This window comes from Myotis yumanensis, unplaced genomic scaffold, assembly GCF_028538775.1.
Source record: "Myotis yumanensis isolate MYYU_CA2020_CCGP unplaced genomic scaffold, mMyoYum1.0.hap1 SCAF_12, whole genome shotgun sequence".
Classification (NCBI taxonomy): Eukaryota; Metazoa; Chordata; class Mammalia; order Chiroptera; family Vespertilionidae; genus Myotis; species Myotis yumanensis.
In genome coordinates this window covers 48,297,473-48,313,981 of record NW_027223763.1, presented here as the reverse complement: position 1 = coordinate 48,313,981, position 16,509 = coordinate 48,297,473, and the positions used below count along the sequence as shown (strand labels likewise).

General features: G+C 39.7%; 1 protein-coding gene across 3 annotated transcripts in view; it reads right to left on the bottom strand.

Moving 5' to 3' along the window:
* The window catches only part of JAK2 (Janus kinase 2), a 111,616-nt gene extending 96,053 nt beyond the window's left edge, over positions 1–15,563 (bottom strand). For all 3 annotated transcript variants that reach the window (XM_070431600.1, XM_070431599.1, XM_070431601.1), the window contains exon 1: positions 15,482–15,563. The gene's annotated coding sequence lies outside the window, so the exon portion shown is untranslated. The remainder of the gene's footprint in view (positions 1–15,481) is intronic.
* Positions 15,564–16,509: the final 946 nt, after the last annotated feature.

Here is a 16,509-nt window from a genome sequence, read left to right as displayed (position 1 = left end):
GAAAATTAAAACTAAACATAACAAAATCTAAAAAATTACCTCAATTTAGAATAACTGCTATTAGGAAACAATTTTTGCAATGAGTAAATCTGCCTTTATTTCATTTCTCTTTATATTTGTATTCTATTCTTTCAAAAATGACAAAATAATTTCAAGTGTTTGTATACTCTCTTTAAAAATCATTTTTGTTACTCTCCTTATTGTTCTCTGACACCTCTCCTTACATATTTGAAGTTGGACATTTTCAGTCATTTCTTTGGTTCTTTAAATACATCCACTTCAATTATTTCTTTACCAAAAAATCTTTTGCACGTGTACATCCTTTCCAAACCTAACATCTAAGTAAAAAATAAAATAAAATAAAGGAAATAAAGACTGATAAACTTGACTACATAAAATTTTAAGCATCATAATAAAGTTTTTTCTAACTGAGGAAAAAACATATGCCACAAAGGTTTACTATATTTATATAAGTAACCCTTACAAATCAATGAGAAAATAAATAAAGAACATTAATAGGCATTTCATAAAAGAAATGCAAATATTTCCTAAGATGAAGACATGGTCAACACCATTAATAATGAAAGAAAAGTAAATAAAAATGAAATATTATTTCTTCCTTAACACACTGGCAAAAATTAAGATTGGCAATAGTGTTGGCAAGAATATTAAAAAAAGAATATCTAAGAATTGTTCCTTTTAAAGAGGACAAAAGCACTGTAGTAGGATGTGTATCTAAGAATTCTCTGAAACAGTTAGTAATAATGGAAAATGACACTAAAGGGATCTGATAAATACACCATGGTATACATAGCCAATAAAATAGTATGAAGCCATTAAAAATGATATCCATGGCTTTGTTAGCTCTCCTTATTCTCTGACACCTCTCCTTACATATTTGAAGTTGGACATTTTCAGTCATTTCTTTGGTTCTTTAAATACATCCACTTCAATCATTTTAATCTTAGCATAGCGCAAAATGGACACCAAGTAAGTATTTATTGAGTAATTGATTGCATTAATGGTTTATTTAATGAGTGATTGATTAAACACTGACGGATTGCTTTAGTATGTAGGTGGGTGAGTGACTGATTGACAAACTGAGTGACCACTAAGTAAACAATTGACACACTGAGTGAGTGGCTTGAGTGACTGACTTATCAGCTGAATAAATGACTGAGTGAGTGATGACCCTACAGGATGGTCCTATTCATTTAAGACTATACAATGGGGCCTTGACTTACGAGTGTCCCGACTAACGAGTTTTTTAAGATACCAGCTGTCTCTCGGCTGATTTTTTGCTTTGAGTTGACAGAGTAATTTGAGTTAACGAGCTCCTTAACGAATTAAACTCGTAAGTCAAGGCCCCACTGTATTTGAATGTCACTATATACAAACAACCAGAAAGGTTTAAAACTTATTAAGGGAGTTCTGTCAGTCACAAGAAGCACTTGCAATTCTTTTTGCCCCTTTTATCGATTAATTTTTAAATACCAATATAGAAATATTCCCTGACTCAGAAATCACAGTAGAGTTTCACAGCAGCCAATGTTGGAACAAAACAAAGTCTGAAAATAGACCCAACTATATTCATAATTTAAAACATACTATTTCACAGCAGCAGAGAAAAGATGGATTCTTCAACAAAGAGTGTTGGAACAACTAGACAACCATCTGAAGGAAAAAAGTTGGATCCCATCTTATACCTTGCACCAATATAAATTCCAGATAAATAAAGAAAACAAGAGATTTTCAAAATAGAATTTCAGGGTTAAGCAGGGACATAAGTAGGATTTTTTTTTTTTTGTAACAAAAAGAATGACTAACAAAAAGAATAGCATAAAAACAAAAAGGTATGCATGAGAAAAAAATCACAGTATAAACAGAGTCAAAAAGATAAAAAGATAGCCTGGGGAAAATATTTACAATGTATTTCACAAACACAGAGCTATATTTTTAGTCGAGAAAGAGCTTCTAAAATCAAAGTAAAAGGTCAACAATCAAGACAGAAAATGGGCCAGGATATGAGTGAATAGTTCCCAGAAAAGAAAAATTCAAAGCAAATTAAAATTATGAGATTCCATTTTTCACATCTCAAATTGACAAATATCAAACTAACTGAAAACAGGTGTAGAAAAGTATAAGCTGGCATTTCTATGAAGATCAATTTGGTAATATTTATTGAAATTAATAACATAGCTTTTGAATCAGCAATTCCTCTTCTATATAACCTAGTTATGGTCCTACACACGCAAAATTACATTACAGAGATATTCACTACTTTTTGAATTCTAAAACATTCAAAATGCCACCTGTTCAAAGTAGATAAAATTTCTGAGAGAATAAAAAGAAGAGACAAAGCCCTAGCCGGTTTGGCTCACTGGATAGAGTGTCGGCCTGCGGACTGAAGGGTCCCAGGTTCGATTCCAGTCAAGGGCATGTACCTTGGTTGCAGGCATATCCCCAGTAGGGGGTGTGCAGGAGGCAGCTGATCGATGCTTCTCTCTCATTGATGTTTCTAACTCTCTATCCCTCTCCCTTCTCCGCTGTAAAAAATCAATAAAAATAGATATTAAAAAAAAGAGAGAGACAAAGAGCTTTGCTTTAAAGGGAAGTAGAAAATGCAGCAGTAGCATGAAGAAAATGTGTCAAGTAATGGTACTAAATTGGGAATTGGCAAACTAATGCTCACAGGTCAAATTCAACCAGTTGCCTGTTTGTAAATAAAGCTTTTGAATCCTTTCATTTTTGTTTTCTCCTTGGTGGCTTTTGCACCATAAAGGCAGCACTGAGTAGTTGCAATAGGGACAATCTTGCCAACAAAGCCTAAAATATTGACTATCTGGTCCTTACTAGGAAAATTTTGCCAACCCTGGTTTACATCAGTGATTTTCAGTCTGGTCCCCAAACCAACATCAACAGTATCACCTGGGAACTTGTCAGAAATGCAGATTCTCAGGTCCCAATCCAGACCAACTGAAACAGAAACTCAGCAATCTGTGTTTCAACCAGCCCTCTAGGTAATTCTGATAAGAACCCCTGGGTTAGGGAACAGTTCTAGCATAGACAAGAAGAGATGAGGACCCATCTGACATTTGTGTTCACAGATATAAAGGGCCTTGAGGAGATTTAATGGAAGCCTAATAAGTCTCAAGGAGGCTATCAAAGAGGGCTTAAAGGAAAGTGAGGAAAATACTATTGAAGGCTGAATTGAAGGAGATCTGTGTTATTTTTTTTTAAATATATTTTTATTGATTTTTTACAGAGAGGAAGGGAGAGAGATAGAGAGTTAGAAACATCGATGAGAGAGAAACATCGACCAGCTGCCTCCTGCACATCTACTGGGGATGTGCCCGCAACCCAGGTACATGCCCTTGACCGGAATCGAACCTGGGACCTTTCAGTCCGCAGGCCGACGCTCTATCCACTGAGCCAAACCGGTTAGGGCAAGAGATCTGTGTTATATAGTAGTGGAAAGTCTGGCGAAACTATCACCTACAGTAATTTGGAAAATAAAATATATACAGTTGACTCTAAACAACACAGGAATAAAGGGTGCTGATCCCTGTGCAGTCAAAAATCTCCATTTAAGTTTGGAATCCCCAAAAACTTAACTATTAATAGCCTACTGTTGTCCAGAAGCCTTACCAATAATATAATCGATTAACACATATTTTTATGTAAGTTTTATATACTTTATTCTTATAGTAATGTAAACTAGAGAAAAGAAAATGTTAAGGAAATCATAAAGAAAATACATTTATAGCACTGTCTTTATCAATACAGTAAGTTTACATCGTCTGATGGTTATTTACTATTCATTAAGTGGCAGTGGATCATCATCAAAATCTTCATCCTCGTCTTCACATTGAGCAGGCTAAGGAGGAGGAGAAAGAGGAAGCGCTGGTCTTGCTGTCACAGGGGTGGCAGAGGCAGAATATGTGGAGGAAGTGGAAAAGGAGACTGGAGAGACAGGCACCCTCGATGTAACTTTACAGAAATACATCATAATTTGTTTGACTTTTTGCTTTTTCATTTCTTTAAAAATGTTTCTACATGGTACCAATTTTTCTTCTACCATTTGCTTTAGTTTCAGTGCCCATATTATAGAAAGATCCATGTCGTAAAAGAAGTCAAAAGCAGTCATGAATAATCAGAACCCTTCTGCCAGATTGTCTAATGTCAACTTATTTTCTGGCACTGCTTCTTCTACATCTTCTTCCTCATCGTATGGCACTGGTTCTGAAGCATTCATCTACATCAAGTCATCTTCTGTTAATTCCTCTAGTGTGGTGCCTATTAGCTCTTGTATTTTTCCAAGATCCATATCTTAAAACCCATCACCCTGCCCCCTTTTTGCCATATCCACAATCTCATGATTTTCTTCATTGGCTCTGCCATAAATCCTATGAATTCATGAACAACATCTGGACAGAGTTTTCTCCAGCAGGAATTGATAAGTTCAGCTTGATGACTTTTACAGTTTTTTCTATAACAACGATGGCATCTTCAATGATGTATAATCCTTCCAAACTTTCATGATGTTCTATCAGGGTTCTCTTCCATAGTGTTGACAATCCTTCCCATAATACTCATTTGTAATGAACCTTAAAAGTCCTTCTGACCCCTTAATCAGGTTGAATTAGAAACAATGTGGTTGAGGGAAAATAGACCATTTTGATGCCTTGGGTGTTGAATTCATAAGGTTCTAGGTGACCAAGGGCATTGTCCAATATCAAAAGAACTCTTACTGGCAAGGTGCTGACTTTAGGAACAAAGCATCCAAAAAACCAATCCAGAAAAAGGGTTCTTGTTGTCTAGGTTTTCTTGTACCTAGACAAAAGACTGGCAGCTGATGTTTTTCTTTTCTCTTCAAGGCTCCAGGGTTAGCAGCTTTATAGATAGGGGCAGTCCTGGTCATAAACCTGACTGCATTGCACAGAACAGTAGAGTTAGCCTATCCTTGCCTGAAAGCCTAGTGCTCATTTCCCTTCCTTAACTAATAGTCCTTTGGCATTTTCCAGAATAGGGCACTTTTGTCTATATTAAAAACCTGTTCAGGCAGATATCCTTCTCCTCAATGATTTTCTTAATAACATCCAGAAACTCGTTTGCTGCTTCTTATTCGGCAGAAGCTCTTTCTCCTGTTATCTTGACATTTTTTACACCAAATCTCTTTCTAAAATTATCAAAACCTTCCTTTGCTGGCCTTAAATTCTCCAGCATTAGATTCTTCACCTTAATTTTGCTTTAAGTTTTCATATGATGACTTAACTTTTTTTGGAATTATATTACAGTTCATAGTTATGTCTTTCTTATAACAAGCCTGCACTCACATAAAAGGTACATTTTCTATATGAGATAAAACGGTAGTTAACAAAAAGTACATGGTTTACACACCTGCTAGCGTAGCTTCAGTGATAGCTTCACAAATGTTTTCTTTTTTTTATAGTGGTCCTTATGCTGGATTCATTTTTCTTGAAATGATGGTCAACTGTAGCTGCATACTTCAATCTGGTACATGTCAAGCAAGTCAACTTCTTGTGAGGAGCATTTCCAACATGGCACTTTGTATGGGTCCCCCAGTGTTATTCAAGGTTCACAGTATTGCAGTAAACAATGAAAAATAGGCAAGAACCGCAAGAGATCACTTTGCGATACTCAATTTCCTGGAGAGATGAACTGCTCACATGCAGATAATTAGTGTCACAGCATTCTAAGCAGATACAACACTTGAGCTCACTGCAATAGCAACAGGAGGTGGTTATGAAATTATTAGAGTAGTACAGTATGTATTACAGTTAATCTTATGCAGTTATAATTTAATACTGTGTCTTTCTTTTATTTACATTTATCTCAGCAGCAAATGGTGCCATGTACAGGCTGTGTTTGTGTGCCTAAGTTTTGATAAATTTTAAGTTTTTATAATAGATTTGTGTATCTTTCATTGCCATCATAAAATGATAAGATAGTATCTACATATATTTGTGCATTCATGACATACCTTTTTCTTAATTTATTCAATTTTTCTAAGCTACACAGTTCTTCTGCAAGTTTTTCAAATTACCACATATCTCCAAAAATTTGATATATTTATTGAAAAAAATCTACCTATAAGTAGACCCACCCAGTTCAAACCAGTGTTGATCAAGGGTCAACTGTACTTAATGAATGTTGAAGAAGCAGCTGGCTTCTTCTAGCTGTCTTTATAATTAAGAGAGCAGAGAGAGATGAACTAAAGAATGAGCTATTCACTTTTTGAATGGAATTTCAAGAAATGTAAAGGACTCAGAACAGTCTTTTCAGCCAGCAAAGTGTTCTTGAAGTAAAAAAGGATCTCAGGGCAAAGATCCATCTAGACTAGGACTCTAAGATTCACTGTTAAAACCTCAGCAAGATCTAAGTCAGTACCTCATAGATTCTCTCAGACACAAAATTATCCAAGGATCGTAAGAGTGCTGTTCCACAGCAGCCTCACGGGGAGCCTAAAATAGGAAAAAGATTGCTGTAAGAGATTTGCGGGTATAGCTTTTGTCTGATGGAGTCAATTAATACACAGCCAGTACACAAAATTTTTAAAGGAGTTATATTAGCTTAGAATGAAAGGGACAGTAACTATAAAAAATAAAAGGAGGCTTTGGGCCCTAAACCACACTATAGGCATAAAGCAAACTCAGAAGATTACTCAGTTGCAAACACAGATAAATTCTTCTGGGGGGAAAAAGAATGATTCAGAAGGTGAGACCAAAGACCAAAAGAAGCAGCCATGGCCCACTAAGAACTAGGACAGTGATGGCGAACCTTTTGAGCTCGGCGTGTCAGCATTTTGAAAAACCCTAACTTAACTCTGGTGCCGTGTCACATATAGAAATTTTTTGATATTTGCAACCATAGTAAAACAAAGACTTATATTTTTGATATTTATTTTATATATTTAAATGCCATTTAACAAAGAAAAACAACCAAAAAAATGAGTTCGCGTGTCACCTCTGACACGTGTCATAGGTTCGCCATCACTGAACTAGGAAGTAGGACTGAGCTCCAATCAAGAAACTGCCAATGTGCACCCAGCCATGTTTTAGAATTGCTATAGACTGCTGTGTGCCTCCCTCATCTCTCTTTTTGAACAGGAAAGTGTACTGTGGTTAACATGTGCCTTTCTAATCTCATATGGTAATTATGTGGGGACATATTACTTGTCTCTTCACAGACAAGTAAAGAGCAATCATTCTCAAGAAACCATACCGAAGGAACCTGATCTGTATCTGGACTTGATTTGGATGATGACATACTAGATTTTGAGCTGAAGTCATAAAGAGATGTGAATTAGAGGTCTCTGAGGAGGAGGTTAGTGTACTTTGCATGTTTTGGGTGTGGAAGGGATGGGAAGTGTGGTAAAAGGGCAAACTATGGCAATAGTATTGTCCAGAGATGGCCATAGCAATATCTCCCATACCACATGTTTTCTTCTACAATGTGACCTTGCCACCCCCCTATTAATAAGTGGAGTCTAATCCTCAGACCCCTCCCTCGACCACCATGTTCACAAAAACACTAGCTTTTAAATCCTGACTCACCCACCGGTTTGGTTCAGTGGATAGAGTGTCGGCCTGCGGACTGAAGGGTCCCAGGTTCGATTCTGGTCAAGGGCATGTACCTTGGTTGCGGGCACATCCCCAGTAGGGAGTGTGCAGGAGGCAGCTGATAGATGTTTCTCTCTCATCGATGTTTCTAACTCTTTATCCCTCTCCTTTCCTCTCTGTAAAAAATCAATAAAAAAAAAAAAAGTAAATCCTGACTCACCAAAAAAGTCAACTATCTTGAGGCCTCCATGTTGTAAGGAGTCCAGGCCACATGTACATGCTCATTAACAGCCCCAGCTGAGATCTTGGTTAACTGCCAGCACCAACTATCAGTCATATGAGTGAAGATACCTCCAAATGATTCCCATCCCCCACGTTCAGGTTACCCCCAGCCAAAGAGTCTTCCCAACTGAAGTCCTAGACATTGTGGAGTAGAAACAAGCCATCATTGGTATGCCCTATCTGAATTACTGACCCATAATATCTGTGAGTCTAACAAAATAGTTGTTTTACATTAGCAAGTTTTGGGGTAGTTATGTCATGCAGCAATAGCAACCAGACTACATACTGATTGAAATGATCTAGTAGAGAGAGAAAAATGAGGATATAAGAAAAAGAGGGGGAAGTAGAATGGCAAAGTCCTTGGAGGCAAACGGAGATGGATTCCTCTATACAAGTAGATGTGGCACTGAGCAGTTCATTCATTGCAAAGGGAGGAAAGGCAGAGTATAGGTACAGACACAGAATGAGGGAGGGGGGATACTGATGATAGATTGTTATTTAGAAATATAGAGGTAAACACCAGAAGACACTGTTATGAAATTTATACACATTTTACTACATGATTCCACCCTTTTAAAATAAAGTTTAAAAAAATATTTAGTCCATTCTTCATTATCTAAATAAGGAAAATAGAAGACTCAATGATTATGGGTCTGGCTCAAAATCATACACCATGCTGACAGCAGAGTCAGTCCCTAATTCCGATTCCCAAAACATCTCATTACCTCTCATATTACAAAAATATTGCCTAGTGGCATTATATTTCATAGTCAGAATTTATTAAACTAAGATAATTTAATAAGCAACAATGAATACCTTATCCACAAGGACTGATATCAAAAAATAAGGCTGAAAGATGTCCTTGGGAAAATCAAAATAAGCATTCAAGTAAAACAAACTGCCCATGGACTATCCCAACCTAGTTCACCTCTGTTAGCTATACCACACGGGCTTCAAAAACAGATAATGCTTTCAGTCTCCAAAACTGAATACTTTCAATCATGCTAACTTCAGTTTTAGGTTATCTATCAAAAATTTCTCTTTTTATTTTTTTTAACTTTTTTCCTCACCCAAGGATATGCTTTTTATTGATTTTTTTATAAAGAAAGGAAGAGCTCTGGCTGGTTTGGCTCAGTGGATAGGACGTCAGCCTGGGCACTGAAGGGTCCCAGGTTCGATTCCAGTCAAGGGCACATGCCCAGGTTGTGGGCTCAATCCCCAGTGGGGGGTGTGCAGGAGGCAGCCGATCAATGATTCTCTCTCATCATTGATGTTTCTCTCTCTCTCCCTTTCCCTTCCTCTCTGAAATCAATAAAAATATATAAAAATAAAAAATAAATAAAGAGAGGAAGAAAGGGAGAGAGAGGAAGAAACAACATGAGAAAGAAACTTTGATCAGTTATCTCCCATTCATGCCCTTATTGGGGATCAAGACACAACTCGGGCATATGCCCTGACTGGAAATCGAACCTACCTCTCTTCATACAGATAACACTTCAACCAACTGAGCCACACCAGCCAAGGTAAATTCCTCTTCCTTTTAGAAACGCATCCATTAGCATTTTATTCAGATTTTACCAGTACAATAGCACCCAGAGATCACTTTCTAACTACTGGATCACTAAATGTCTAATGCTAATCACTGAATGTCTACTTACTCAAGTAATACAAATGCAGGGCTAATGTCCACAAGGAATAGCAATACCTATGTTGTGTGAAATGAAAGGACACAGAAAAATGACAAACACTCTGTAGAAAATACCTCCCAGTCTTTATTATGCCCAAAATTCTCATCATTAGTCCCAGTGATAAGAGTTTTGGATAGAAGTCTCCATTGTTCAGCCAATTGTCAAATCCAAAGATCATCTGTCATACTAGAAAGAACAAAATATTAATAGCAGTTATTTCTGCATGAGGAAACTATAAGCAATTTCTTCTGTATTCTGCTTTTCTAGATTTCATACCAGGTAAAATACTAGCACACATTTTTAAGACCTTTTTTCAGTTCTGATTCTTCTCATTTGTTGCCAATAATCAACAACAATCAACATTTTTAATCATTCTCACCTTCTTAACCTACCTATCCCCTTACTTCTCATTCCCAATTCCCAAGACTCAATTTTAGGTCTAGCTCTTTACTCTGAGCACTACAATCCCAGCCTTAAATTTTTCTACCAAGTTCTCGTTATATGTCCCACTGTCTGGCTATCTATTTTCACTTGACTATCTCACTGTCATCTCAAATTCAACATATCCAAAATATAAACCCAGCTTATATCTGTATCTTCTCAATCATCTACTAATACTTTTACACCTATTTCTGTCAATACTGCCATTAATAAAATTCTAGTTATTTCTGTCACTAACTAGCTGAGCAATTTTTGACACACTTAAATCTCTCTGGTTGTCATGTTCTTTTTTTTTTTAATATATTTTATTGATTTTTTACAGAGAGGAAGGGAGAGAGAGAGTTAGAAACATCGATGAGAGAGAAACATCGATCAGCTGCCTCCTGCACACTCCTACTGGGGATGTGCCCGCAACCCAGGTACATGCCCTTGACCAGAATCGAACCTGGGACCCTTCAGTCCGCAGGCCGATGCTCTATCCACTGAGCCAAACCGGTTTCGGCTGGTTGTCATATTCTTAATGCACAAAATGTATATATTGTGGCCCAGATGTCTTACAGTTGCAACACTTCATTTCCTCTGTCACAGAAGATCAAAATCTCAAAGTCATCTTTGATTACTCTTCTTCCTCCCTGCCTCCCTTAACCCCGCCCCACATCTTCCTTTCCTATAAATCTATAATGAAATCTTATGTGACATCTCTCTGTCTTTACCCCCACTAAGTGCAAATCCTCATTACTTCAGGCCTAGATTATTTTCCTACTCTATCACTTCTCACATATCACTTCAACACATACTTTGCCTCACATTGGAGCCTCTCTGATTTTCCTAAAATACTTCTCTTAGCAAGCTCTTTCTCAATCCAAAGTTTTACAAATTTCTCTGTTACCTAGAGATACAAGTACTAGTACATTCTTCTCATCCCAGCTCTTAAAGGCATCCATAATCTAATTCCAACTTACATTTTCTTTTTTTTTCTTTTTTAATATATTTTATTGGTTTTTTACAGAAAGGGAGAGAGATAGATAGTTAGAAACATCGATGGGAGAGAAACATCGATCAGCTGCCTCCTGCACATCTCCCACTGGGGATGTGCCCGCAACCCAGGTACATGCCCTTGACCGGAATCGAACCTAGGACCTTTCAGTCCGCAGGCCGACGCTCTATCCACTGAGCCAAACCGGTTTCGGCCCAACTTACATTTTCAACCAGATTTCTTACTACTCTCCATACAATACTTCATTTCAATCAAGTTATTTTATGTAATGTTCTCTGAACGTGTCTTGCATATTTTGCCTTTGTTTACCTCCTATACAAGTTCCTTCCTTTTATGCAAAATCAAATTTTGCCTAGATTTGATTCTACCTCCTCTGTGGAGGCTTTTTGCTCACTTGTGGCCTGAAATATCTGTAACTTTCATTACTTATCTCCCCAATTACATTTTAAGTCCTCAGTGAAAGGAACCTATTTAATATTTTTCTGCAAGTCTTTTGGACATAGCAATGTACCTTTTACATTGTAAGTATTAATAAATATTTGTACCTTTTACATTGTAAGTATTAATAAATATTTGGTGACTGACTAAAGTTCCTTTTTAATACACAGCATTTACTGAATGCTCCCCATGTGCTTAGCACTCTGTGTGTGCTTTTTAAAAAAAAATATTTTTATTGGCCCTAGCCGGTTTGGCTCAGTGAATAGAGAGTCAGCATGTGGACTGAAGAGTCCCAGGTTCGATTCTGATCAAGGGCACATGCCGGGGTTGCAGGCTCGGTCCCTAGTGGGGGCATGAAAGAGGCAGCTGATCAATGATTCTCTTTCATCATTGATGTTTCTATCTCTCTCTCTCTCTCTCTCCCAATGGGGATCGAGCCTGCAACCTGAGCATGTGCGCTGACCAGGAATCAAACCTGGGACCTCCAGGATCATAGGTCAACGCTCAACCATTGAGCCACACTGGTTGGGCTGTGAGTGTGCTGGTTTAATTCTAGGTATTGTTCATCAAAGCACACACTATCGATCTGAAAAAATATGGTTAACTCTAGGGAAATAACTATCGAACAACCAAAGCATGGTATACAAGTAAACTATGCAAAAATAGAAATTATAGAAATACAGTGAAGGGGTAAAGCAATATTTAGTGAAACAGTTTCACAAATGAGATAGAATTTTAACTGGAAGTACAGTGATAATAATAGTAGTAATAATAGGAGTGGTAATAAATCATTATAATAATTCCTAAAACTTAAGGTGTGCTTAATGTGCCAGGCACTGGTCTTGAGGACTTTTCATGTATTAACTCAATTTTCACTACAACCCTAAGGAAAAAATACTATAATTCTCCTCATTTTTCAGATGAGGAGACTGAAGCCCTGCTCAATTATTCCACGTCTAGTAAGCAGTGCAATAGGATACAGAACTGGGCCTTGGTGGAAAAAGTATGAAAAAAGTGAATGAAAGTTAAAAGTTGGAAATAAGCACAGCTGCTATTAGAAAGTGTGAAAAGCAGCTTGCAAGTCGATAGCAGAGAATGCTTACAGAGGGTCCTTAGACAAAACACTGAATAAATATGGTAAGGAATGATGATAGAGTATCTTGAAAGCAAGAAAAAGGAACTTAAATTTAATAGGTATAAAGTGGGAAGCTAGTGAAGATATGGGGGAAGAGAACAACAACAATAAGGAGTAATCAAGTGATATTTTTATTTTTTGTTAATTCTCACCAAAGGATATTTTTTCTTTTTTTTTTTTTTAGAGAGAGAGAATGGAAGGGAGGGGGAGACAGAGAGAAAGAAACATCAATGTGAGAGAGACACATACCTGAATGGGGACTGGGGGTCAAGCCTGCAACTGAAGTACATGCCCTTGACTGGAATTGAACCTGGCACCCTTCAGTCCAAAGGTTGACGCTCTAACCACTGAGCAACTGGCTAGAGCTATAGTGACATTTTTATTAAAGATAACTAGAAGGAAGAGATGCTGGATTCTGAGAGGTTGCTATGACTTTCAATATTCTAGGCTGAGGAAATGAGTCCTGGGATTCAGGTGGTAAAGTGAGGAAAGCAGAGTAGAGGGACAAAGAAATATCGACAGGAAATGTTGAATGGGTTAATATGAAAGAGATAGTTTTAAAATGATCCCTAATTTAAATCCTATATAACCAGGAGAGAAGGCAATCACAAAGGGATATAAAATAATAATTTTCATCTGAGGGATGTTGAGTATGAGGAGATGATCAAATATACTAGAAAACCAGTACTATGACTAGAATGACAAATGGGCAACAAGATTAGTTTTAAAATGAAAGAAATGAGCAGAAGCTATGAAGATAATGAACAGGAAAGGAACTATATTAAGCCATGACCAGTTGATACTAGCCTCGTATCAATAATGGTATCAATAATTTTGGTGGAGAGGGGATCCATTAGTGACCAACATTTTAAAAATGCAGTTTTTCCATTAACTAAAAAATTTTTAAATCAGAAAAGCCAACCAAAAGATAAGGCTTGAAAGGTTCTCAAACTTTCTCCATTTAGGGAGTCCTCAGTCTTAGTAATTTTTTCATAGGAGCCCTAGGCCAAAAGAAATGCTCAAGCAGGTAGGTAGGTTCAAACCACCTCAGTATTAATGTCCTTAAAACTTAGTGTTGGGCACTGTACAACTTCTCAGACCTTGGAATTAAATCGGACATCACATTCTCCTTGCCTGTATCGTTAATTTTCATGCAGTATTTGCTTTTTATCACAACTTTGCAAAGACATGACATTGTAGAAAGGAATGTGTCAATTTAATGTTAAAACTATGAACTACCTCAAACAAACAGTTCAGGCCTGAGTTCACTGGTACTGTGGGGCACCTCACTCAGCGCACAATTTGGGAAACTGGGAGCAAAGGGAAGGGGCCTAAAAAGAGACCAAAAAAAAAATGCAATGTGGGAGGAGCAAAAGAAAGTTCTTAGCATAATTAACCACAAGAGGGCAGCACAAAGTTGGTGGGGACAGCACAATGTGGGAGGGGGTGTCAAGGAGATAAGTACAATCTTTCCATAAAGAGATTACAAAATCCCTTAACCAGTAAGACCCAAAAGTCCTTTTTGTCCTTTTACTAAAGAGGAAACAATACTGGTCACTGGCAGATCACCTTATGCAGAGTCATTCTGTCCTTCTCTGAGTCTCCTTGGCCTGTCCAGCCATGATAGCAGCCAAGACTTTTATAGTAACCAAGCAATGTACTACTTTACATGCATATTCCTATTCAATCTTCACAACAACCATAAGAAAAGTGAGGCTCAATGAGATTTTATGTAATACAACACCAGGATTCAACCCAGACCTGACTTCAAAGCCAATGCTGTTTCCTATTCTGCCACCTTTCAGCAATACAGCCAGGTGAAGGTAGAGAAAAGATATCAGTTCCCATCCCATACCTGAGACACTGTCTCAAATCAAACAATGGTCCTTCAATATCCGCCCCCCCCCATACTATTCCTTAAATGGCCTCTAAAAAAAAAACACTATAAACTCCAAACACAGGTCATTCTACTAGAGCAAAAACAAGCATCATATGCTAATATAGTGGAACTTCCCTATACAGGTAAACACATGTATTATTAAGGCAAGTGTTGGACACATCCAGTTTGCAGGTATGTTTGTTATACACTAACACATATGTACGTATACAAGCAAATGATTCTTGCACTTTAAGTGGTAAAAAGGTGAAGAGGGTGGGGAGTGGGAGACCAAAGGTTGATTATCCACCTTCAAATCTGCTGGGTGTGATATCAGAATATTTGCAGTAGCCCAAAAACTCCATCACACAAATCTATTATGAAACCAAAAGCCATCGTCACCTCTCTTATTCCCACTTCTGGTTTCCTTCTCCACATTTCTCCTTCCCACTATGCATGACACACCTTAGCTGCTTCATTCAGAAAAAAAAAGAAGAAAAAAAGAAAGAAAGAAAGAAAAGAGTTTCTCCTGTCAGATTAATAACCACCGGAAAGCAAACGGGGTAAATTCAACCGACACAGCAAACTTAGGCAGATAAAACCATCACAGGAAGCATTCAATGTGGCAGCAGAAACCCCAGCAAGAACGGCTAACGTGTTCTCTCAATAGGTATCTCTCAGTCCTCGAAAATGTTCCTCCTTGAAAGATCAAGACTCTCTGGCTGCTCGAAGAGAAAGAGTAACAATGTGTTTGTTTTTTTCTGCAAAGCCACGTTTATTTGAATAGTCAGCAGAGAAAGAAACAATGAATGCTTCTTAAAGGATCCCACAACAACAATAAACACCGCCCCCCCCCCCCCCCCCCCCCCCCCGCCCCAACAGACCCTCACCCAGACCAACGTTAAAAGTTCAGCTCTGCCATTTTCAGAGGAGCAAGAAGCCATGAGCCCTGCCGGTCTACACACGCTCCCCACCTTCCTACCCTCGCACTCGCGGCTCGCGACACCCTCACCTTTCCAGCAGCCGAGATCGCATACCCACCTTCGCGGGAAGGGGAGGAAGGGCCTCTTGTTCTGCAGAAGGAAAACAGTTCACATCTTGTTCCCTTGCCTGTTTCTGAAACCTAAAAAAAAAAAAAGAAGAAGAAGTTACTACCGCAGAAATCCAGGGGAAATGCTCGTTTCTTCTCTAGGCTGTTTGGGTGCCTGGAAGATTTTTAAAGAGGGGTAGTGGGCGGTGGGGATCGGGCGCACATGGATGCAAAGAGCAACAGCAAAACACTCCGTCGTTTCCCCAAGAGGACGGTTTTCCTTGCCGTCAAGTTTACTGCCACAAGCAGAGGGGGGTAAAGCGGGGACCGGGAGGTGGGAGGGTTGGTGGAGAGACCAGGGCTGTCCCCCACCCGGGGAGCAGACGGCAATGACACCCACCCGCTGCTCGGACCGGACGACGAGGACGCGCCCCCAGAACCCAGGCTGCTCCTACCGGGCGCCTCCGGCCGGCCGAGGTCTGCGAAGCCGCCGCAGCGGGCACGGGTTCGGGTCCGAGCGTCCGCCAGGCTGGGACCTCCGGGTCCCTCCCGAGCGACTGCGGCTCCCGCTCACATCCCTCGGCGGCGAGGACCCGGCCTCTCCCTGCGCCGCGGCACCAGCGCTAAGTCCGGGCCCCACAGCCGGGCAGCGGAGGCGGCGGCGCGAACTCCAGAGCGAGCGGTTCGCCTGCCCAGCGGTCAGCGCCCCGGGAGGCCGTTAGCTGCAGGCGGCTGCCCGCTTCGGCTCCTCTGCCTCTACTTCCTGCACCCGCACCACTCAGCTCCGGCAGCCGGGAAGCCCGTCACCGCCGTCGTCTCCACCCTCTCCAGGGCCACCCGGTGTCTCCAGAACCGCAGGCGACACTCGCATTCAGGGCCTTCGGTCAGGAAGCCGACTAGCCGCGGACGGAGGCCGGGCCGGAGCCGGGCGGGGGCGGGGGCCAGGGCGAGGGCGGGAGCCCGGCCCGGTGCGCGCGCCTGCACTGCGCGTGCGCCGCTCCCCGGGGACCGCGCGTCTCTCGGTGCGCGCGCGCCGCGC